The sequence below is a fragment of the Otolemur garnettii genome, unplaced genomic scaffold, assembly GCF_000181295.1.
Source record: "Otolemur garnettii isolate 467f Iridium unplaced genomic scaffold, OtoGar3 scaffold00009, whole genome shotgun sequence".
Classification (NCBI taxonomy): domain Eukaryota; kingdom Metazoa; phylum Chordata; class Mammalia; order Primates; family Galagidae; genus Otolemur; species Otolemur garnettii.
Genome location: NW_003852404.1, coordinates 31,799,659 through 31,825,402, shown reverse-complemented (window position 1 = coordinate 31,825,402; position 25,744 = coordinate 31,799,659).

The following is a 25,744-nucleotide window of genomic DNA, read 5'->3' as shown; positions in this document are numbered from 1 at the left end:
ACTACACACATACATAGAAACAGCCACAGCTGCCTTTGTATGAATGCGCATGTACGTCTGTGCATGTGCACTCACACAGGCAAACACATACCTTTCTCATCTTTTCCACGACAGATCAAAACCAATGTTTATCCTCCCACATTATACATGGGTCTTTATGTTTTGTGGTGCTATTTTACTTCTTAATCTGATTTGACCTAATTTAATATTGTTCAAGGATATCCTATGGGTAAGTAAACAAATTTCAATATACTCCAGGTTTGCTACCCTCATCAGCACTGTCCTGAATGTGACATCTCTTGGGTGCTGGAGTGCTGTGGCTTGAGCTAAAGTTTTCCTTCATTTTCCTTCAGATACATCAAGGATAAATGGAGTTGGGGCATAATGCAGTGAAAGATGCACAAAACAAATCCAAAAACATAGTTACTTAAAAAATCTTGAGCAAAACAATCTATTAGTTTAGATATATATATATAAATACAACATATAATTTATGAATACATAAGCAAAAATATAACATGCAAATAGTTAAGACATGCACGAAATGTAACATATGCTAAAATAATTATGACACTTGACCTTAAGAAAGACCTGAGGTTGGCTTGTGGAAATGAGATGCAGAAGGGCTGTAGCACTTTGCAAGTTACTGTGACGTGAAGGAAGGAAGGTTGCCTGCAATCGGAGGGGAGGGTGTAACAGCGTGTGAAGATGAGCGTGCTCCTAACACACAGTGAACTCAGTGAACTGAGGCCCCTGTAGGTTTGGAGGTCTACTCATGGGTGTCACCTGTGCGTTGTTCTCTGGCCAGCTTCACCGGGGTGCAGTTTTGTGCATTAACTTAGTGCACAAAACTCATGGGTAAACAAACATAAAGTCTGAATTTTGTTCAAACCATTCCTGAATATACCAATCTTGTCAGAAAATATTCCCATTTTCAAAACAAGTATGATGATACAACTGACTGTAGACAGTATGAAAGAATGGTGACTTTGGCAGGGAAAGGAAGAAGTGATGGCGGTGCCTGTGGCTCAGAGGAGTACGGCACCGGCCCCATATGCTGGAGGTGGCAGGTTCAAGCCCAGCCCTGGCCAAAAACTGCAAAAAAAAAAAGAAGAAGAAGAAGTGAGATAGAGAGTTGAGTTGCAAAATAATCATGAAAATGAGAAAGTTAAGGTTTAGAACTATCTGATATCAAATTAAAATATATATGATTGGTAAAGTCTTAAAGTAACCCATCTGGGAGAATCTGTGTTCTGTCACTAATCAAAACTTAAATTGTGGAAACCAAGCTCTAATGATTACACATAACACAGGAAGAAAATGCACAGAGCTGACACCAGAGTTCCTCGTCAGGTTCCCTGCAGTCCCATTTGAACGTTGCACCCTTCTATAGCTCTAAGTAAAACCATTCCTACAGAAAAAAGCAAAATGCCTATGTTAAAAATATTAAAACTTTCTCTCAACATTTTCTTTCTGTTCTCTTTGTGGGACTCCTGCGTTTTCATTTTCTCACCTTGTGTCAAAGGTGCTAAATATTGACAAGTGTTGAGTATCTCTCTTAGCAGGAAAAGCTATATTCAGTTTTCTTCTGACTCTGCTTCCACATTCATTAGGGCAGAAAAATCATGTTATCCTTCCCACACCTAGGGCTCTGTGGATTCTATTTTAACAAGGATAAAACATTTGATCTAAGTGAAGAAAATGTAGATAGAGTTTCAGGCAATTTCAGAAGAATGGGAGCTTGCCGAGTCCTTTGGAATAAAGAATTTCTTTCTTACCAAGGCAATCCAAGGACATTCCTTTTTAGCTCCACATAGGAACTTATTTATCTGGAACTAAGTAGCATAGAAAAAAGAAACAGAGTGAGATTGACAAACATTATTTCACAAATTTGACTGAGTCATTTCTCAAGAATAAATTTTAAATTTTAAGGAAGATCAAATCTCCATATTAAGGTAATAGGTCATTTATTTCTCCTGCTAAAATATATATTTTTTAACAAATGTCACTTAAAATTGCAATGCCTTCGGAGAGCAAAGAAATATTTTCATCCAGGAAGATTATGAAAACTGAAGACTTAATTCAAACAAATGAAGAAAGATAGAAGGATCACATAAATTTTAATTTCTTCTAACAAGGAGCTCTATAATTTTAGTGCCTTTAATAACCAGCTGGAGAGATTCTCTGAGCTGCTCTGATTTTGGTTATGAGAATTTTCCAGGAAATTCACCTCTTATTCAGTTTTAAATGCTTGGCTAAGAAGCCTTCATTCATTTATTCATGGAAGCTATGGATTTTATTCCTTTTACAGAAATAATTGGGCATTTATTCTCTCTCCTAATTTCCTTTTCATTTAAATATTTTAAGTGCTAAGTAAGATTGGTCTAACAATCTTGGGGTATATACATACATATGCATGTATACATACACACAGGTATATAATTCTTTTAGACCACATTACTAGAAAATATAAAAATGAGAACACAAAGCCCAGTAACTATTATGTTCAGTTATACAAAGACAAACTTCTGGTCCTATGAAATTTTGTAAAGCTTTGGGAAGGCATATTTAAATGTCTAAATCCTTTGGCAATATAATTCAACTGCTGTAATAGTTCCTAGACATGAACTAAGGGATATGCTTATCAGATTCTGTTAAATGTTTTATACTGATAATCTTTTTCAATAAAGACTTAATTTCAGATTACTGAACTATTTCACATAAAATGTATCATGTGGTGTATTAAAGTAATGACAGAATAAGAGAAATATGTAAAGAAACATTTCTCTGAAAGCCATCATGAATGATAGGTACTCTTTTCAATTGAAATGTATTTTTGCTGATACCAAAATTTTGGGTTTTTTTTAAATGTCATGTTCTTTTACTTTAAAAAATCAAATATCTGCTGCTGGATAACTACTTCAAACAATGACAACATTATTTTCAAATGATTTTTTATATAAAACCAGAATCAAGGTTTATTAGACATCACTAAGGGGTAGAAGAGAATGTATGCTCAGTATCAGAGCTATATCACAAAAGTGTTAGAATAATTAAATCCATTGTAAATCTGAGAAATGGCACATCACATCCAACACTAGATTCCACATAAGGATACTTAGCAAATCTATTATGAAAATAACTGCTAACAGTTACCCTGAAGATGACGATTGTTTCTTATCCCTCAAGTAGTTAAGAGTTAGTCTATTTTATATTATTACCCTCTTATAAAAACCTCTTGTCCAATACTTTGCATGAATAGGAAGAATCAGATCAGGTTTTGTTGTTATCTATCTCATATTTATGGATGTCTGATGGATCCAGTTTGACTCTGTGGTGTACTAAGCATTTTTATGAACTCCCAAGTAGGAATAAAAACACTGGAGGTATTTGAGCCTGGAAAATGTTTGTGTTGAGTAGAGCCTGAAACATAATCTGCAAACCATGGTTCCTCTTCACTTTATGTATATTTCAAGGGAAATTTAATTCAGATGTTTCTGATTAATGTACACTTAGCTCATCAAACTTATTGTGGAATAGTTATTTGATTTCCAGGAAGCCTTTTTCTTTGGAAGACATTTCTCTTTGTACAAAGAAATCTAGTTTGCCTACGCTGATGGCATGCAAAACTGGGAACACTTCAAGTGTTTCGTTTTATTTTGTCTTTATGGTGTCTGAGTTCATGTTAAACCAAGCTACGTCCTTTGCCTTCTTATAAAAGCAATTAAAGAAGGCAACTGAGACAGGAGAAATGACTTAAACTTCCCCCCAAACTCAGTTTTACCTCAACTAATGATCTTAATTAGCTTAAATAAAATTATAGAAAACTACATATTGATAAAGTCAACCAACTGAAGTTCCACATAAATACACTCTTTAATTAATTTTTCCTATAAGTTACTTTTAGGAATAAGAGACAAAACACATCACACTGACTGAATTGTGAACTGTTATTAACATGGCCTCCAGATTGTATTCTGAAGTTTATGTGGTACAACTATGACCTTAGTGCTCTTTTCAATGAGAATAATATAATAAAAAGATGATCCTAAGACACTGAAAACATTGAGGTTATTTTACTAGTCATATTTGGTTGTGTTGTGCTGCAGTAAAAAATATTCCTATACCTTGGTGGCCAAAAACAATCAGAGATTATTTCTTGTTCACAACACACATCCTTGTGACTTGCTGGAAGCTGCTGCCTGTGACATGAGTCTGGGCTGAAGACTGACGAATGCTTCTTCTCAAGTTTATTTCACAATCGTGACTTCAGCAGCAGGTACAGGGCCACTCGTTAACTCATTCTCAAACATTTATAAAATTAATGGATCATTTCTGCTAACATATTAGTGACCAAAGCAAGTTGTTTAGCTACACGGAAACGTCAAAAGACTCGTCGATCATGTGCCCAGGATGCAGATGAGCGATAACTGGGAGTCACGACTAATGAGGTCCTCAGTCGCACACACTCGGAATAAATTTAAATGGTATTTAGTATGGCGCGCTAATTAAGAAAAAAAACGTTGACTGACTAATCTTAGAAAAATTTTTGAAATTAAAAAGTGAAATATTTTTTCTGATTGAAATAACTAAAATGTCATATAATTAGATATCATACCATATACTACCATACAAATAGATTTAAGAAAATGTATCCCAATTCTAAATAATAGTTATATTGTAATAATAGTTATTAATAAAAATTATTCCCGGTCTTTGGTCCCCCAAATAATAGTTTATTCTTATAGTCTTTACTCACAAATGTCAAAAGTATTGTTTTATTTTTGTTCTAGATCTATCAATTTAAGGCATGACCTATTGGGGGCTTCCTTTGATAGATAAATTGCCAGCTTGTGTCACTTTGGTCTTTCCCTTAATCTTCAAACACTGTTGGGCTTTCCCTTAATCTTCAAATACACTTCGAGATCAATTTTTGGCACCTTCTGTGAAAGATTCAATAATATATTTACATTTTAATTTCTTGTGACATTTAAAACAGTTAGAATCTCTGGATTTTCCTTATTGCCCGACGAGCTTTCCTGCACCTGTCTTTCTTTGCGCAGCTTTCCTCCTCGTCCATTCCATCTGGGACTTTGTCTCCTATCATTTTTTTCCTTTGAAAGATGGTGATATTTATATTTTGGTTTTATTAGACATAAGTCTACCATACTGTTTTATTCAATTATTATTTCTAAAATTCAATAGTTTTATATTGTTTTAATTATTTTAGATATGATATACTGTGTAGCCAAGAAGTAAAATAATTTTATTGAATGCCCTTTTCATATAATCTATGAAGTTTCACTTTGAGTAGCTATACTTGGTTGTCCAAAAGTTCTTTAATTCTTACAACAGCATTCTAAAATGAATTCCTATAGCCTATTGAATTTTTTGAAAGGATCAAAGTACTTCCTAGAACATTGGGGGTTTTTGTAATGGAGAGGGGGATCCTGAGCCAATCACATATGCACCAATGGTATAACAGAGAAATGATTTGAATATTACTTCAAACGTATTCCCTCTTGAATGTTTGATTGCTTCCTCCTCTGTACTACCGTAATGCAGGCAGATCCAAAGAGGAGATACTAGTTACTGAATTGAAATTCGAGCTTATTCATTGGACTTCAAATTCCTTAAAGATAGTAGTGTGTCTCATGCACCTCAGTAACTCTAGAACCTAACCCCAAATGGAGTAAAATATAATCTTTATAGACTGCGAAGCATATGCCAAGCATTATATAGCATAATTTTATATATTTCATCTCATTTAACCTTCTCAAATTTTCACGGGAAAATGATACGACCTCCATTTTATGCATAGGAACAATAAAGCTCAGATGATAAACTGTAAATACCCAGGGCTGCAGCAAAGACAGAGACAGGATTTATATCTGGTTATTCTAACATCAAGTCTGATCATTTTCTCTATATCCTATGATATCACACATGAAAAGGCTGGTACTGAATAAATGGTAGACAAATATTAGTAAAAAGCATCAATATATTCATCTTTGATTAGGGAATTTGTAGATATAAACTATATAACAGGCATTGTAGAAAGTTTCTGGGAGAGGGTCAGGCACTAGGGACGTAGAGCCTGGGAAATTCTTCTAGTCAACAGTGGAAGGTTATAAAAACAGGGAAAATGACCTGCTATTTACAGAATGAGGATTGCTAAAGGGGGAAAGCAACTATGTGCTGTCCCAAAACTAGCGGACAAAGCAGCTACATACCACTGGGCAATTTATTATGAAACAAAAGTCAAAGTGATGATAACAGTGGAATGACTCTGATAACCCAAAACCATCTGATTAATAACTGGCTCTTACTTGCTGACATATATGAACGTATTTATTGTGTGCATGTGACATTTTGTTACATTCAAAGAATGTATAATGATAAAGTCAGAATATTTAGGACATCTATCACCTTGAGTATTCACCCTTTCTATGGTTTGGGAACATTTAAAGTCCACTTCTCTGCCTATGTTGAAATATAGTACCTCGTTCTTAACCACAGTCACCTGACTCTTCTATGGAACATTAGAACTTATTCCTTCGATCTGACTGTATGTGCCCATTAACCAACCCCTCCTTATCTCCCCAACCAATTACACATGCACACCTTTCTTGGTCCTTGGAATCTATCGTTCTGTTCATCTTCTTGAGAGCCACTTTTATAAGTCCCACATATAGGTGAGAACACAGGCTATTGATCTTCCTGTGCTTGGCCTATTTTACTTAACACAGTGACCTCCAGTTCTATCTATGTTCTTGTAAATGACATCATTTCATTATTTTTATGGCTGAATAATATTCCATTGTATGAGTACACCACATTTTCTTTATCTACTCATTCAATAATGGATACTTAGTTGATTTTATAACATTGGTATTGTGACTAGTGCTGCAAAAAAAAAACATGGGGGTGCAGAGATCCTTTCGTTCTACTGATTTCCTTTTATGGGGAAAAATATGCTGTAATGGAATTGTGAATGATATTTTGCTATCTTTTCTTTTTGCAGCGCTACTGAACAAAATATTGATGTAATTACTATTATTCTTCTAACCTGGCTGTGAAAATAAATATATTTTTTAACTTCAAGATAAAATATGCCTAATAGAAACAAAAGAGCACACCCATAAACAAAACATAAAAGAAACTCAATGTATTACCATAAGTAGAAAATTTTTTCTGCTATTTCTAGTTTGTTTTGCAGAAAGTCAGCTTTGTAGAGCAAATGATGGCTTTGGACTAGTATTTCCATTTTTTTTTTTTTTTTTTTTGGAATTAGTAATGTAAGTGCTTAAAATAGAGATAAAAAGAAGCTGGGAGGCAAATAGAAAGATGGATTCCTCTTTCAAATTTTGTAGCTGTAAAGTATTTTGACCCTTATTTTTTTCCTGGTAAAATTATCCTGATGTTTCCTACAGTACCAGTTATAACAGCGTGTCATTTCTTAACCTTCCTATCATGTTAAGTTCTAGGGGAGCCTGTTGTGCTTTTCTGTCCAGCTACTTGATGTGTACTGCTCCTTGAGATTTCTTATGTACATTCTTCTACATTTAAACATATATCTCTTCTCACTTTGAGCACATTTAGTGTTTTCATCAGCGATCTAAACGATATATTAGAAATAAGCTTATTAGAACTGTTGTTGACAGAATCTGGAAAAGATGTTTCAGAGCAGAGATCACTGATGGATATGCTACATAGCTTGTATTGTTGATGCTGGAAGCATCATAAAATCAATTGTGCAAGGTAGTATTTCTGCCATTTTGGGGTCCTTGTTCTGACTCTTAGAAGACGCTGAATTGACTTTACTGAGTGAAGACAGGTATGTGATTTGTTTATCACATAACACAAATGCGATCAGACCTTAGGTCATTGTAACTGTTTCCAGGGTGATGTCAAAAGTACCAATATTCCTCAAGCCATTCATTGTATAATTGCAGAAATATAATTAATAACAGATAAAATGATTCTCTACAAATTCAGTATTTTTTCAAGTACACTTGAAAATACATTTTTATAGTTTTTTTTTTCATTCTTAAAAAAGATGTATTTATTTTTGCATTTTTTGGTCTGGGCTGGATTTGAACCTGCCACCTCCAGCATATGGGGCTGGCCCCCTACTCCTTTGAACCACAGATGCTGCCCTAAAGATGTATTTTTTTTTCTGTAGTTTTTTTGGCTGGAGGCTGGGTTTGAACATGCCACCTCTGGCATATGGGGCTGGTGCCCTATTCCTTTGAGCTACAGGCACCACAGCAACAGAGTCTTGTTCTGTCACCAAGGCAAGAGTGCACTGATGTGATCACAGCTCACTGAAGCCTCAAAATCTGGGCTGAAACAATCCTCTCAACTCAGCCTCCTGAGTAGGTGGGGATACAAGTGAGCTATTGTGCTGGGTTAAATTTCTAATTTTTGAAAAGATTGGAGGTCTCACTATGTTGCTCAGGCTGGTCTCTAATTCCTGGCCTCAGGTGATCTTCCTGCTTTAGCTACCCAAAGTTCTATAATTATAAGCATGAGCCACTACACCTGCCCACCATACTTACATTTTATTTCACTTAGCATAACTTTTAAGTTTTATTCATGTTGTAGTATGCAACAGCATTTTATAAAGCTCAATAATATTCCACTGTATGTATACAACACATTTTTATTTATCCATTTTTCTGTCAATGGCTGTGTGAGTTCCTTCCACCTCTTGGCTATTGTGAATAATGCTGCAATGAACATGGATATGCAAATATCTCTTCATGACCCTGCTTCCCATGTTTTGGTTATAAGTAGGACTGTCATATCACAGCTGCATTTTTAACTTTTTGAGGAGCTACCACCATCTTTTCTATTGTGACACCATTTTACAATCCCACCAGCAATGCACAAAAGTTCCAGTTTCAAAGTGGTCTACTTCACATTTATTTGAGAACTAATGATGCTGAATAAGTTCTCAAGTTTCTAGGTCATTTGAATCTCTATTTTTATAAGGTGCCAGTTCTAGTTTTTGTCCATTTTTCCAATAGCTTGTCTGGAAGAATTCTTTATACATTCTAGATATCAGCTCTTCATTGATCGTGTTTGTTCCAAACATCTTCTGCTCATTGTTTTCCTGACTGGGGATCACCAGGCTTTCCACTAGCCATGGGGGTAGAAGGCTGGGTGGTCCGAGAGGCCCTCCATCCCTCTCAGCCCAGACTCTCCTGTCCAGGTGGTGCAGGCTGCTGTGCGGCGGCGGCTGGTGCGGATTCTGCTTCTTTCCTTTCAGCATCATGGCTGAGTCAGTGGCTGCCCCAGGCTATTTTGATGGTCTCCAAAGGAGCTAAAGAAACATGGGAAACCCAATTTATAAATGAAATAAGAGAAGTCTATCTTGATTTGTTTGAAATAATTGTTCAGATTCCTCCAGTTTGCATAGAACTTTATGATTCTGTCATAGCTCCTCTGCCCCTGGCTCCCTTCTGTACTAATTGATCCAAAATGTGGGTGACTCCTACTCCATGAGAACCAAAATTTTGAATGCTGATATTGCTTTCTGCCATCAATAAGCCAGGTAATCTTGCAACAAATGCCTTACTTATCTATCTCCTTATTTACAAAATAATGTGGATGGAGGAAATAATTTTTAAGATTTTTTAGTAAAAAATCTTATTCTTGAGAAAATTAAAAGTAGACCACTAAATTGTATGCATCTATATACATACATACTCAGATACACATACATCTGTAAATATTTAAAGTATATGTTTTATAGAGTATAATGTATAGTACCTTGCTTTCTTTTCCATAAAGAAAATACAGCGATAAATAGTAAGAAAGAGATATGTATTTTATATGGCACGATATGAAATATGTTTTTATCTAATAGAAATGTATTTATTGTCTAATAGAAATGGGAGCTCACACTCAGAAAAGAAACGCAATGTATTACTCTTCATTAGAAATCAAGAATTTATGTAATTAGAAAATGGCATAAATTTAAATAAAGAAATAAGGTAAATCTTCAGACATCATAGAATGGACTAGGTGAGATAGACTTTTAGAGGTATTGACATGAGCAGAAAAACATACTACCATAACAAATTTTGCAAACATGATTGCTTATTATGTAATCTTACTCTAGATTAAGCATCCTTTATTTTGTTAGCCTGTCACAAAGATCTTTTGATATAAGACTCATAGCGACCTGTTCCTCATAGAAACACATATTTTGTAAGACTGTGACTGGAAGATAATTTTCAATAAATATGCATCTGTGCCTAAAACTTCAGGGTATGGCTGCAGAATTTTGAGGTACATTGCTTGCTGAATGGCAGATGCGCGTAGCACACACTTGTCTCTGCTTTGGCATCTATTGAATGAATGATTAAAATTGAATTGTCTTATTTTATTTCAATCTTCATGGCAATCGCCTCAAGGTTTTTTTAGTACATCATTTACAGTTTTAACACTGGAGCCTCTTTATACTCCCAATTTTAAGCTCTTTGAGTAGCAGAAAAATAGACTTTTTATTTTGTATAAAGTCTCTTAAATCTGCTTACTAGTTTTGAGGATACAAGGTAGAATATGAGAGAGAAAGATGAAAAATAGAGAGAAGGAAAGAAAGAGAGAGAGAAACAAGGGAAAAAACAAACAAGGAAGGGAGAAGTTGGGTCAGGTATTAGAAATAGTATTATAGGGAGATAATGATGACTATTACTGGGACAAGACTGGTTCTTCAAACCACAGAAAACATGATACCAGTATACTCACCAAGTTGATTATAACTTTTGTTTTAATGAAGAAAAATTACCTAAAAAAATCATGACATGTATGCATGGTTTTACTTCAACTTTTGCCTATAAACATCATTTTGTGTGTAAAATGTGTTTCCCTATTGAGTGATTTAATGGGGACATTTTACCAATTAGATAATAAAAATAACTTCCCCTATTTCTGCATATTACTCAGGGAAGTCTCAATTGTATTGCTTTCTTATTTCCTCAAGTTATATATGATCCTAATATGTTCTCATTAATTCAGACACACTGAATATTTATCTTATTTACAATTTTTGCTCCCTGGGATTCTCAGGAGAGACACATCTCAGTTTTATGAGTGACTTGGGGGTAAGTAGTTACACAGCCATACTCCAGCCTGCTTCAGTGTCACACATTCATAACGTCAAACACTCAATCAACAACGCACAACAACACACCACGGTCACAATTCCAATTACACAATGTCCTATTGCAGTATTTCATGTCATGCCTTTGAGACAGGCAATTCCTGATTAGCCTCTGGATTTCCCCTGCTTTTAATGTCTGGGCCCATTTGGCTGCAGACCTAGTATAAATGGGAATGGTGAGTATGTCTTTGGTCTCCTGTAGCTGCAGAGGGCTCAGAGCAGACATAAAACAGGCCAACAACCCTATAACATCTGAACACTGTTTCCTGTCTGTAGTTCTCATTTTTATACTTGGCATGAGCTGCAGTGACCTTTACCCTGTTCTTTAAAGGGATGCCTTTTAAGGAGGTTAAGAGTGACTTGGCCCCCAAGCTAACAAAGTCCTAGGCCCCCACTGAACTCCAACTGTGCCATATGTGCATAGTGCTGTGAATGCTGATTTAGTGGTATGGGCAGCAGTCCACCAGTACTGAGCATACTGAGATCATCGCAATTATGTGACTTGAAGACACTTGTGTACCCCACTGATCATTACCAGAGTTATGAAAGTTAGGCTTTGGACTGCACTTAGCTGCCAACTCAGCAGCATTTTGACCACATGAATTAATGATAGCACAGAATGTACATTCTACAGCTACTTGTAAGTGTTATTATTAAAGTCAAACATGGGACTTGTCTTGCAAATAATGTCTCAACTGCTTGACTCTGAATAGAGACATATGTACCTACAATATCCTGTTCTACACATGGTTTTGACTCCACACATATTACCATGCATGAGGGACTAGTTGGCCCTAAAACTTAATAAATTAAATCTATGTTCTTGCAGTTAATTACTTAGGAATTCCATCCATGAGAGATGGTGAGAAAACAAACGTTTCACTTTGCTTTCTGGTAACATGATGATTTGCGTGTTCCTGAAAAATTCGTAAGATGAAATCCCTGGGAAATAAATGTAATGTATATTAAGCAAAGAATCCTCATGTTGACAAAGTAATGAAAGTTTAATATTTCTCTGATTAAAATCTCTGTTGAGATTTGAAGAATATTTGCTTATCATAAACTTTCTCGAATCTGCTGTTAATACAAGCCAACATTATTCATGTTACAAAATTTCTTTGCATTTTTGGTTATTTGTAAGATGTTTAAGGATACAACTACAAGTCAGACTTCACCTTACAAACCCAATCGATGTAACTGAATCATATGTAACCTCATATTAACCTAAAATTTAAAAAAAAAACACATACCATCTCAGGAAAGAATAGAGACTTCATACTTAACATGATTATTGTAAATCTATACATCATAAAAGGTATTTTTTTCTATATTATTGTTCCCCCTATTCTTCAAGCAAAGCCTTTGAAATCATAAAAACAAGGTAGCTTGCACTAATTAATCCATTGCGGCCAAATGCAACTGTCTGTGGCAAATGACTGGGCATAGCACACACCAGGTTCTCTCCGTTTATCTTCATTGACTTTTTCGTTTTGGTTCTTTTAATTAGTAGCTGCATCCATCATCAACAACAGAAGATATAGAATTTGGGGTACACCTCTATTATTTTCTGATGTATGTCAAAAACGATCCCCAAACCCAAATATCATAGAGGTAAAAAAATGAATAACATACATAACTTTTATTTCTGAATACAGATATATGATAACAGCAGGGCTAGGAAATGGCTTTATTGAAGTGCAAGCATGAGATAAGAATGAGTTCAAAAAAGTAAAAATTGGTAACTTGATGTCAAAGGTGTCTGACCACAGTACTCAAATTTGTTTTTGGGCTCGACACTGAGCAAGTAGAAGGCAGACCTGGGTTTTATTTGTTTCTCTATTTCCAGTATCTACCTGAGGAACTATCTGACACAACAAAGTTATTTGATACGTAACTGTGGAATAATAATATTAATTGCTAACTCCCTAAAATGAAGACAAGATAAACTACTTTTCTTTTACTCCATAGCCTTTGTCTTAAAGATAGTTTTTCTACCCTTAGAAATATATTTCATGGGGCGGCACCTGTGCTCAGTGGGTAGAGCACCGGCCACATACACCAGGTCTGGTGGGTTCGAACCCAGCCCAGGCCAGCTAAACAAAGACAGCTGCAACAAAAAATAGCTGAGTGTTTTGGTGGACACCTGTAGTCCCAGCTACCTGGGAGGCTGAGGCAAGAGAATCATGTAAGCTCAAGAGTGTGAGTTTGCTGTGAGCTGTGCTGCTATAATGAAACTCTGCCAAAAAAAAAAAAAAGAAGAAAGAAAAGAAAGAAAGAAAAAGAAAAAAAGAAAGAAATGTATTTCATGGGAATTGGTTCTTGCTATTTCCTAAAAATACAGTGTATATTTTTTGAGGTAGAAAATATGGGTTTTATGTGTATATTTGTGTGTGATCTATAACCTAAAAGAAAGACTTAATTATTGCTTTGATTTCCCATTATGTCAGTAAAATATGAGAGATTTTTAGTGTACTACAACAAATTAAAAATAATTTTTCTTTGCCCTGATTTGTTTAAAATCAAATGGTGAACAAGTTCAAATTAAAATGCCTAGAACCCAGGTAGTAATATTTTTAAAGTTTACATCAGTTGCATAAATATAAAAGCATTAAGTAGATTCTGGCAATGTGAATTCAAAATTGAATCACTGTCCATTATTGGGAAAAATCTAACTCTTCCTTCAACTATTATCTTCGACATTTGAAGTTTAAACATATAGATTGTGTAGGCACTTTGCTACTTTTAGAAATCCAGGGAAGAAACTGGAAAACAGTTGAATCGATATGCTCAATAAACTGTTTGCTCACCTAATTGAGGGGAGGGCAAAAATAACTTTCAGTCATTTCATTTCATTGACAGTAGGTCTACTTGTCTTTCCTAAGTAGAATATCCTGTATCAGTGGTCTTTTCAGGACACAAAAATAGGCTTCTGTCCTGATCTTTAAACCTAGCTAGGATGTAAGAATAAATGAAAAAAACATGTGGTGCTTTTTGAATTCTTTTAGAATACAGTGATGTATAAATTGATGATTTTCTAATGAGAATTCTTAAGCATTGCTTCTATTAAACTAAATGGCAGACTTGTTTCACGTTGTGTAATTTTACATTTTCTTTGTGAGCATATCCTGCTAGAGAAAGGAGACAGGGCAAATTATCCCATGACACCCCTTTCCACTGATACTACGATTGATTAATGAGCATGTTTTTATATCTATCATAGTTTATTATAGGAAAAAGTATTGTGTGTTATTGAATGTCCTTGGATAAAATCTTGCCATCTCAGTTATTCACTGTCATAAGGTTTAAAAAAAGGCAATCATCATATTTTTTTCCCCACAGATATAAAACAATGGGACATAGAAGTCCTTTACCTTAGGTCATTAATAAAGCTGCAGTAGACCCTCAATGCTTGTTTTATTTTGGCTCCATTTGACCACAGAAATGAACCTTCAGTGTGTTTAATAAATTTGCATGCAGGAACCTCACCTGTATTAGCACCATTGTATGTCATTATCCTCAAGAAGAGAGTAGTGTGCTTCCTGGAATTTGTCCCAGCTTGATTTGGTGGAGAGGTTCAACAAGGCTCACTTGCTCTCTTATTCCTCAATACTTGTATGACCTTTGCTTGGCAAATAAACCTTCCTTGGATGATGACATATCAGTGTAAAGATGGAAGGATTATTTCTGTGCTGTTTTACCTTTTTATCTTCTTTTTTTTTCTTATTATTCCATGTTAAAAAATTGAATCAGCCTCATGAATTAGTAACAGAGGAGCCTTTTGGGATTGTCTATCCAAATACTACATATAACCAAGGATCTAGGGCTTCTTTGTTTCCACATAATGTTGGTCTTTGTACAACATGAGTTACTCTTTGATAATAATAATGCAGCTCAATCAAGGTCTTGGACTTAGAGGGTAGTAACGGACAGGGGGATCCTGTGCTATTAGGATACCAACAAACCACAAAGATACACTACATGGTTTTACCTGGCTTTGCAAAATACTTTGAATGTATTTTGATGTTTGATGTCAGTTGTACATCATGCAATATTCACCAGAGTCAAAAAACAAATGAAATTATTGTTTTCTCCTTAACCAACATACCTACTGAAATAGTATTACTTGTTTTTATAAACCAAAATATATTTTAGAATTAATATGGCTGTACTCTGCAAAATGGGAGAACAGTAGTCTAGTAATTCCAGGGATAAAAAATCTATATTGAAGTGTGAAATTAATTTTAGTCTTCTTCATGTTATTATCTCAGAAATTGTTTTCTCTATTCAGGCTGTTCAACTAAGCACAGAATTATGAAATGTTTTTCTACTTTGTGATAAGAAATGAAAGCTTTTTTATGAAAAAAAAGTCAGAAAGCTATGAGGCATATTTTCAAGTCAGATTTTAATTTACACATAAGAAAAATTTTGTGTCCCTTGTAGTCTTGGAGAACCCACCATATGTTTCTCATTAATTAAGGACCTTAAAAAATGCAGATAATAACTCTATTGAATATTGACATAGCACAGCCATATATAACATCTTCATTTGCAAATACTAAATAATAAATACTAGTTCTAATGTAATAAAATATTGTATAAAGATTTCTGATTGTAGGAACATTTTGCTTCTATGGCTTGTGCAAAAGCAAGACTACCTGTTTCATGTAAGTCATTACTCAAACAAGAAACATGTGGCAATAGCATATTAAAAATATAAATTCTTATGAATAATTAATAAATGCTATTTTAATAATAGATACAATTATTTATGTTTATAATTGCTATAGCTTGTTTATTAAAGAAGAATATGTGATATTAGCAAAGTATATGAAAAGGACTACTTGTGTACTATCATAATATAGTGCACATTAATAAAATTCCTTTTGAGAACAATTTGGACTACTATAATAACCTGAAATTCATGTCAGCCTGGGCCCTAGGTTTCACTTATATAAATTTATTCAGAGGAAATGAATTTGATTAGTGAACAATCTATAATTGCAAAACCAGAAAAACAAACAAAATAATCAATGATAGAAGAATAGTTAATTGAATTCTTTTATATATTCAAATGATGCAATATTATTCAGTGCTAAAAATTTAGGTTTTAAAAAAATTAAGAGAATTTTTTTTGTGAGAATTTTTTTATGTGAGAAAATCTATAAAATTCTGATAAAAATATGAAAAAACTAAATAAAGAAATATTCCATATTCATGGATAGGAAGACTCAATATTGTCATGATGTGAGTTACTCCCTACTTGATGTATAGATTCAATGCAATTCCAATCAAAATCTTAGTAAATTTTCATACATATGTATGTGTGTGTGTGTGTATAGACACACTGATTCTAAAGTTTATATGGAGAGGTGAAAAAGCCCAGAATAGCCAACAATATTTAATATTTAATGAGAAAAATAAATTTGGAGAAGTGACACTATCTGACTTCAAAGCTTATTTAAAAAGCTATAGTAATCAAGACAGTGTGATGAAAGGATGCACAAATAGATAAATAGAATAGAATAGTGATCTCAGTAAATGTAGTCAACTGGCATTTGACAAAGGAGCAGAGACAAAATAATGAAACAAAAATGGCCATTTCAACACATACTGTAACAATTGGACATTCACAAGTAAAAAACAAATCTAGATGCAGACCTTATACTCTTCACAAAATCAGCTCAAAATGAATTATAGTCCTAAATGTAAAATAAAAAAAAAACAAACATTCTAGAAGATAACCTAGGAGAAATCTAGATGATCTTGTATATGGAAATGACTAAATACAACACCACATGCACAACCTATAAAAAAAGTTACTAAGCTGGATGTCATTAATTTTTAAAATTACAAACATTTGCTCCACAGAAAATTATATCAAAATGAAAAATCAAGCCATAGAGTGGGAGAAAATATTTGTAAGAGGTACATCTGAGAAAGGACTGTCATCCAAAATACACAAATAATTCTTAAAACTCAACAGTAAAAATAAAAACAAAAAAAACAATTATTTTTACAATGGGCCAAAGACCTTAATTAATACCTCACCAAAGAAGATATATAGATGGATGGCAAATAAGCACACAAAAAAATGTTCCACCTATCACATCCAGGATTTCTTGGATCTCGGAGAGCACTCTTTCCTCTAAGAAGCCAAAGCAAGTGCTTTTCTGTTCCCAAAGACTAAAGCTACTGTCTCAGTGGAGAGAGAACAGGAATTGCAGTCCTCTCCTCAAGCTGTTTGTCACTTCTGTGAGGGTCCTACTCTCCTTGGAGGAAGGTTCTTGACACAACTATACCTCTAGTGCAGAAACATCTCAGCCACAATCTGATAGTCCTACACAAAGAGGGTTGAGATTCTCCTATCATCTCTGTTGCAACTGGCTCAGGTGGGGAACTGGGAATTTGGATGCTTTTGAGCCCCCAAAAGACAGACACCACTATCATTGCCAAGAAGGAAGATGTGACCTTCCTGTGTGTCCCAGAACTGCCTATATCTGCTAATCTCATCAAGGGAGACATTCCCCTCCTAACCCATGCTTACAGTGCCACTGCCATTCTTAAGCAGAAGATCAAGGTGCAACACACCCAAAGTCATCAGCTGAACTCAGGGAGGTTTGGCAGCAAATTTACCAGCCCAGACTCATCATCTTCCCTTCCCTCCCCTGAGTTAAACACACAATCTACAGACCCCACTGGAAGGAACCTAAACAATCTTTCAGATGTCTGAGGTCCAAATGACCCAAATTTCTAGCAACACTACAGTGGCTACCTACCTATATAAACTGAAAGGAAGTATACCTCTTGCTCTCACTGAGTGGCAGAGTTCCCAGAAGAGAAGAACAGGTAAATTGTAAAACATTTTGTTTTGAGCTGAGGGATGAGGTTTCAGATGAAAAGGAACCAGGATAAGAACTCTGGGAATATTAAAAAAAAAAAAAAAAAAAAAGCTCTCTTGACACTCACAAAGGATCACACCAGCTCTCCAAGAAGGGACTTCAACCAAAAGGGAATTTTTTAAATGCAGACATAAAATACAAAAGATGGGTCATAAGAAAGCTGAAAACCAACACAAAGGAACCAATAATTCAGGAAATGAATTAACAAAGTTATGAAAGAGATAGATAATATAAAAAAAATCAAACAGAACTTCTGGAAATGAAGGATCATTTCAGAAATATCAAAATATATTGGAAAGTCTTAACAATGGATGAGAACAAGAAAAATAAATAATTTAAGAGCTTGAAGACAATGTGTTTGAATTAACCCAGTCAGTCAAAAATAAAGAAAAGAAAATCAAGAGAAATAAACCAAATATCCAAGAAATACGGGATTATGTAAAACACCCAAACCTGAGAATCATAAGTATCTCTGAGGAAGAAGAAGAAAAAACAAAAAGCATGAAAAACTTATTCCAGGGATACTGGAGGAAAATTTCCCTGGTCTTGCTATAGGTTTAAACATTCAGCACCAAGAAGGTCAATGAAATCTTTGAATGTTCATTTCAAATAAGACATCACCAAGGCACATAGTTATCAGTCTGGCTAAAGTCAAAATGAAGGAGAAAAATTGTACAATTTATAAGTAAAAGCACTGAGTAACTTATAAAGGAAAACCCATCAGACTAAAAGTAAACTTCTTACCAAAAGAAATCTTACAAGCCAGAGGGAGTTGGAACTCACATCATTATTCCTCTGACACAGAATAAACATCATTTGTATTCTGCAAAGCTGAGTTTCATAAAAGTAGGAAAAATGAAATCTTTCCTAGACAAGCAAACATTAAGATAATTTGTCACCACAGTCCTGACCTACAATAAGTAGTGCTCATTAATGGTCTGACCAGTGTAAAAATTAGAAGCTCTTGTTAAACAGTAGCACAAGCAAATACACAGAGCAAGTGGATAATAAACAACATGAAGACTGGAACAGCATCTCACTTATCAATATTAACATTGAATAAACAGTCTACAGACCTCAATTAAAAGATACGGATTGATGAAATGGATAAGAAAACAGGACTGCCGTATCTGCTGTCTCCATGAAACTCAGTTAACTTATAAAGAATTGAATATTCTTGGGCAGCACCTATGGCTCAGAGGAGTAGGACGCTAGCCCCATATACCAGAGGTGGTATGTTCAAACCCAGCCCCAGCCAAAAACTGAAAAAAAAAAAAAAAAAAAAGGAATTGCATATTCTGAAAGTAAAGGAATAAAATATATATATATATATGTCCTAAGCAAATGTAAACAAAAGGCAAGCACTCATACCAGATGAAATAAACTTTAAATCAACAATAATTAACAAAAGGCAATAATAGTCATTATATAATTACAAAGAGATCATTTCAACAAGACAAAACAACAATCCTAAATATACATGCACCTTACACCATGGGTGCCAGATTTATACAACATATACAAATAGATCTAAGAAATAAAATCATCAATAACATAATAATAGTGGGAGACTTCAGAAATTTACAGAGCATTCTACCTCAAAATTTCAGAATAAACATTCTCATCAGCACATGAAATATCTTTCAAGATAGGACATATGTTATCCGTAAAACAAGTTTCAGTAAATTTAACAAATCAAAATCATGTCATGTATCTTCTCAGACCACAGTGGAATAAAACTACAATTTTAAGAGGAACTCTCAAAATGACACAAACCTGCTGAAAAACAATCTTTGGGTCAGTGAAAAAATCAAGAAGAAAATTTAAAAAAAAATTTAAATTGGATGGCAATGGTGACAAAAGATACCAAAATCTCTGCTATACAGCAATAGCAGTGACAAGAAAAAGTTCAAACTACTAAATGCCTGCAACAAAAAGACAGAAAGGACACAAATTAACAACCTAATGTAATACTTCGGAAAAATAAGAGCAAACTAAACTCAAATTTAGCAGATGATAATAAATAACAAAGAGAGGCAGAGGCAGTTGAAACCCCTTCTCTCCAAAAAATAGGAAAACTAGTCTGTGTAGTGGAGGCCACTTATAGTGCCAGCTACTTGCAAGACTGAGGCAAGAGGATCAATTGAGCCAAAGAGTTTGAGGTTGCTATGAACTATGACACAATAGCACACTACCCAGGGGGACACAATGAGACTCTGTCTCAGAAAAAAAAAAAATGGAAACAAACAAAAAAAGATCAGTAAAAAAAGTTTGCTCTTTGCCAGCAAACAATCAATCCCATTTATAAGTAGGCAAGAGACTTGAACAAAAACTTCTCTGAAGAAGACAGATGAATGACCCAAAACATGGAAAAATGCTCATCATCCCTAATCATCAGAGGCAAATCTAGACCTCTCTGAGATATCACCTAACCCCAGTGAGAATAGCCCATGTCACAAACTTTCAGCTTTTATATATCTGAAAATATCTTTTTTCCACCCTCCTTTTTTTTTATTGTTGGGGATTATCAGGGTACAAGAAATCAGGTTACATTGATTGCATTTGTTAGGTAAAGTCCCTCTTATAATTATGTCTTGCCCCCAAAAGGTGTGTCACACACTGAGACTTCCACTCCCCTCCTTCCTTCTTTCTCTCTGCTCTTCCTTTCTCGCTCCCTTTCCTCTCTCTGCTCTTCTTCTTCCCCACATTTTCATCCTTCTTTTTGAAGAAGACTTTCATATAAAAAATTTCATTATATACCAAATGAAAATTTTTGAGTGGACAGTTCACTGTTATTTTCTTAGTAATTTAAAGTTGGCATTTCATTTTCCTCTGTCTTTTTTTGTTTCTAAAAGCAATACCATTCCTAATTCTCATTATTGTTTTCTCCAGAGGTAAAGTGTGTTTTCCCTGGCTGTTCTGGTATTCTTTTCATATTTGATTTTCAGCAGGGCACTATGATGGGCCTAGGTGTGTTTTTATTTATATTTAATATTTCTAATGCTTGAGGGGTTCCAGGATTATTTAAATTTGTAAATTGTCAGATATTATTTCATCTGATATTTTCTCTACCTTATTTTCTTGTTCCAGGACCTCAATTCCATGGAGGTTAAATCTTTTGACATTGGTCCTTAGACTTTATTCATTTTTTTCTCTGTTTTTTCACTATTTTTCAGAATGCATTATTCCTATTAATTTCTTTCAAAATTCTCTATTGTACAATTTCTAACATACTATTAAAGACATGCAATGAATTTTTAAATTTCAATTTCTTTTACTTTACAATTTGATTACTTTTAATAGTTTCTAATCGTGGAGCTCTCTCTCTGTTCACTAATTAATTTGCTAACTATTATCATCTTTAATTACTTAATTAAACTTATATTAACTTTTAAAAAAAATTAGTTTTCTAAATTGAGCAGCTAAGCCACCTCAGTCTTAGTTTCTCTCAAATATTATTTTGTTTTGAATATGCGTCACATTTCTAATGGTGCATGGGCTATTGTGGATGATGTAGAGACTACAGATGTTGTTATTTTTTTTTTCTGAGCAGGATTGATTTTTCCAATGGACAGCCTAATTGCTAGATAATCACTTTGAAATTAGGTAGGCTTGTTTTTATGCTTTGTGAAGGTCAAGTGGTAGAAATCCCAACATTCCCCAATCACCTCCAAGTTGGTAGATCTCAAACTCCAAAGTTTGAAGGCTTTCGGCTCTCTTTAGGTCTTAGTTTTAGACTTTGCTAAGGTGGATTTATGAATTCCTTAATATATGGTATGGTTCTTACCATAAATCAGCATCTTTTTATGACTCCGTGGAATGCTTGAGAACCTAATAGTGTGTTGATGATGTCTCTGCACTCGGACTGGGACAGATACCCCAATTGTGCCAGCTGTCCAACCCAGCATCAACATTTCCTGAAAAGTTCAGCCTGCATGTACCATGTCTGCAGCACAATGCTTAACCAAGGATGCGTGAGGTACCTTCATATTTTTTCCTGCATGATTCTTTTTCCTCCCGGTACATCAGTTCTTCCAAACTTTGATCTCAACTTACCAGGACACATCTGCCCTTTGTGGACTCTAAGTTCATATATTACAAACGTTGATTTGTGCAGAGAAGACATGAGGATTCCTTTGTGATTTGATTCCGTCAAAACCAGAGACTTGTCCTGCTTGTTGTCAGCACTTGCACAGTGTCTAGCACAGAAAAGTGCTCAATAATTAGATTTGGAATAAACAATTTGCCTCAAATATTTTGTCCAGTTTTATGGTTGTTTACAGTAAATAGTTGGTGCAGTAACAATAACTCTGTAGCATCCAGGATTGGAAATCCTTTCGATAAACCCTTAATCTTAGCTACATCTCTTCCCATATGGTCATTCACTTTTCTCTCTTCTAAACTAAGTCATAAATAAAACTCAGTCAATTTTACTTGTGCACTAAAAAGATGAGATTTTTGCACATGTTATAAAATGTATGGAACTTTGGGAAGACACTGAATTTTACATTATAGAAGTGCAAATATTTTAAATTACTTATTAGACATCCTTATGATTTAGCATGTTTTTGATCATTCTGCCACTGTAATAGTCTGCCTGGTCATTTATCTGCATATTCTTCAGCCTTCTAACATGTGACCTACCCTCCAATCCTTCACTTCTATCCCTCACTCTCCACTTCCTACTCCCAAATTTTTCTTTCTTTTTTTTATACACAGAAGTTTAGCTATTAGTTTTCTTTTGCTATTTATTTCACAATACAGCCTCAAGGTCTCACTTTCCACATCAAAGAACCTTAATTTCCTAAATTATATTCTCTTCCTAAGAAGAACTTCAGTACCAGTTGATAAAATAATTATATCTATAAATCCATATTTATAAAAATACAAAAACATGAATATTCAAATATATTCTGCTAGTACCCATTTAAGTCATTTATTCGTTTGACAGGCATTTATTGGAGGATTTCTGTGTTTCATGGGATGGGGTTAAAAAGACTGAAAATGCATGGCCCATCCTTTCCCTGACTTCCCTGTCCAAATCTGGAAGTCAACTCAACAAAAAACAATCTATCAATTTCTAGGACTGATGTGCACACATGGAAGGGGTAGTAATGCAGATAGAAGCAAGGATTGTGACTCAGTTTTGTGGACTACAAAGTGATCTGAGCTCTACTGTCTCTTTGTCTTGGATGCTTTCTTAGACCATTGGTCTGTACACCTATAAGATTTGCTATCATTCATCACTGAATTTTTCTTTTCTTTTTCTTTTTTTTGAGACAGAGTCTTACTCTGTTGCTCTAGGTAGAGTGCTTTGGTGTTGTAGTTCACAACAATCTTATATACTTGGGCTCAAGGATTCTCTTGCCTTAGCCTCCCGGGTAAGTGGGACTACAGGGACCAGGCACAATGTCCGACTTGTTTTTTTCTTTTCTTTTTTTTTCTTTTTTTATTTTTCTCTCTCTCTTTTGTCCTTCTTCTTTTTTTTTTTTTAATAGAGTCTTGCTTTTGCTCATGCTGGTCACCTGTCTCAGCCTCTTTCTTTCATATTTTCAATGAAAATAATATTTGTGTCTCTTCAATTAGATAGAAAAGGAAATGACTCTGTGTTCTTTAATATTTACACAGTGTGTAGCATACAGCAAGTGCTCAATAATTACACATGCAGTGAATACATAAATAAATAAATAAAAGAACTTAAAATTTATGTGTGTTCTTGATGCTTAAACATAGATTTAATTAGAAATTTATTTTTGGTAAAGGATTATGTCTTCAAGACATAGTCTTTCATTAATTTTTCGAGTGTTCATGATTGACTCTCCTCTAAGATTTAAATATAATTTATTTGCTTTTAATATTGGTATATATAACATTCAGGTCTTAAAAGGTATGCAGTCTTTTGTTAAAAGATAAGCAAACCTTTGTTTTTAGTGTTTTGTGTGTATGATTTAAGGAAAATGTTTCCTTTTTGTACTGTTAACTCTTTTTCAATAAGGGCAGTGTGGTTTTAGGCCTTTGAAAATGATACTCATTCATATATTCAGAAAATAGTTTGTGTGCTCTCTTGAGTGACTTAATACTTGTGATTGCAGCGGGAGTGGGGGGAAGTATTTTTAGGTGTGCTAGAAGAAAGTGTCAAAGTACCTCAGGCTGAGCAGACAGTCCAAGATAACACTCTCGCCTGATGTTAAAGACAATCTGTTCCTGCCTTCTCTCCACTCTGATTATAGCTCACAAACCCCCTAAGTTTCTACTTGAGAAATTGCAATGCTGATAGCTGCATATTTAGACAAGTGAATAAAGTGACAGAAAAGCTTTCAATTTTGAAATTTATACTAGTGCTGGTTCACTGTCTGTTTCTAGAACAAATGTATTGTTTAATTGTTCAAAATCTGTTTAGGGGACTGCATATCTTGAAAGATTTATAATGGCATATATAATTGTCAGCAGGAAGAAACACCAGGACTCATTAGTTCACTCCCCAACTTCTAGGCAGGACTGGATCTAAGCCTACGCCAACATATGGATAGCCTTAGGAAAGAAGACTCCTCCATATTTAGTTCAGTGCCTTGAAGTGGTGTGTTGTCACAAGAAGCCTCTATAGGAAGTCACAAGACCTGTCTTCTATTTTTAATACAGCAGTTTGCTCCATGGTGGCACGCTTACAAAACCTGCCTGCCCTTTTTTATTTTTTTAATGTCTACAATGACAATGGTGGATACAAGCTTATGACAAATTCCCTTAAAGAAGAATGACATCACTTTCTACCTTGTGAAAAACACATCTGACCATTACAAGCCACATAGAGCATGTCCTTTTAATAGCAGGGTATCACGATAATCTATTGATTTCATTTTCACACTTCTTCTCCACGTTAATGATAAAAGTTTTTAAAATTTTTTTTCTAAAATCTAAAGTAATTTTGAAATGTAAATAATATTCCCACTCTCTATAGGAAGGAATTCATTATACGTGTACATCTGGTCACATAGAAGGAGGAAAAATGCCTTGAAACATTTAGAAGAAAGAAAATAACATATATAAATCATTATTGGTGCCTAACTCTTTCAAAAATAAAAGTGGATTATGAACCACTACAGACCTTTGCTTTATGGAGATGTGTTTCTTATTCATAGAAGAATTTGAGATGCTTGTTATAGATTGCATTACTCAGGACCATCCTACTCTCTCTGAGTCAACAATTCTGAAAGTAAAACTTGGAAAGCTGTCTTTGTGATAAATATCTCAGTTTGTACCATTGTAGCTGCTTCAAGGACTGCATTTAGAAAATACTTTATCTGGGTGGTATGAATAAGAAAGAGACGTTGGTGTTTTGCAAATATTGCAGAAACCATATAGAATGCCATGAATACACTAAAGAAATCTAGTCATCCTGAGAGCTCTCAGACTCCTTCCCCTTCTGAGATACCTCATTCTTGACATTTCCATTTACTAATAATTCTTCATGACATTTACACTATATTTATATCTATATATAATATTTATGCTCATTTTTCCTCTCTTCACATCTTAGAGGCATTATTTTCCAGCTTAATTGATGTATGAATAACAAATTATATTTCTCTTTGTGTATATCTATCTATCATCTAGCTATCTATCCATCTATTTGAGGTGTACAACATGTTTTGAAATACGTATGAATTACAGAACA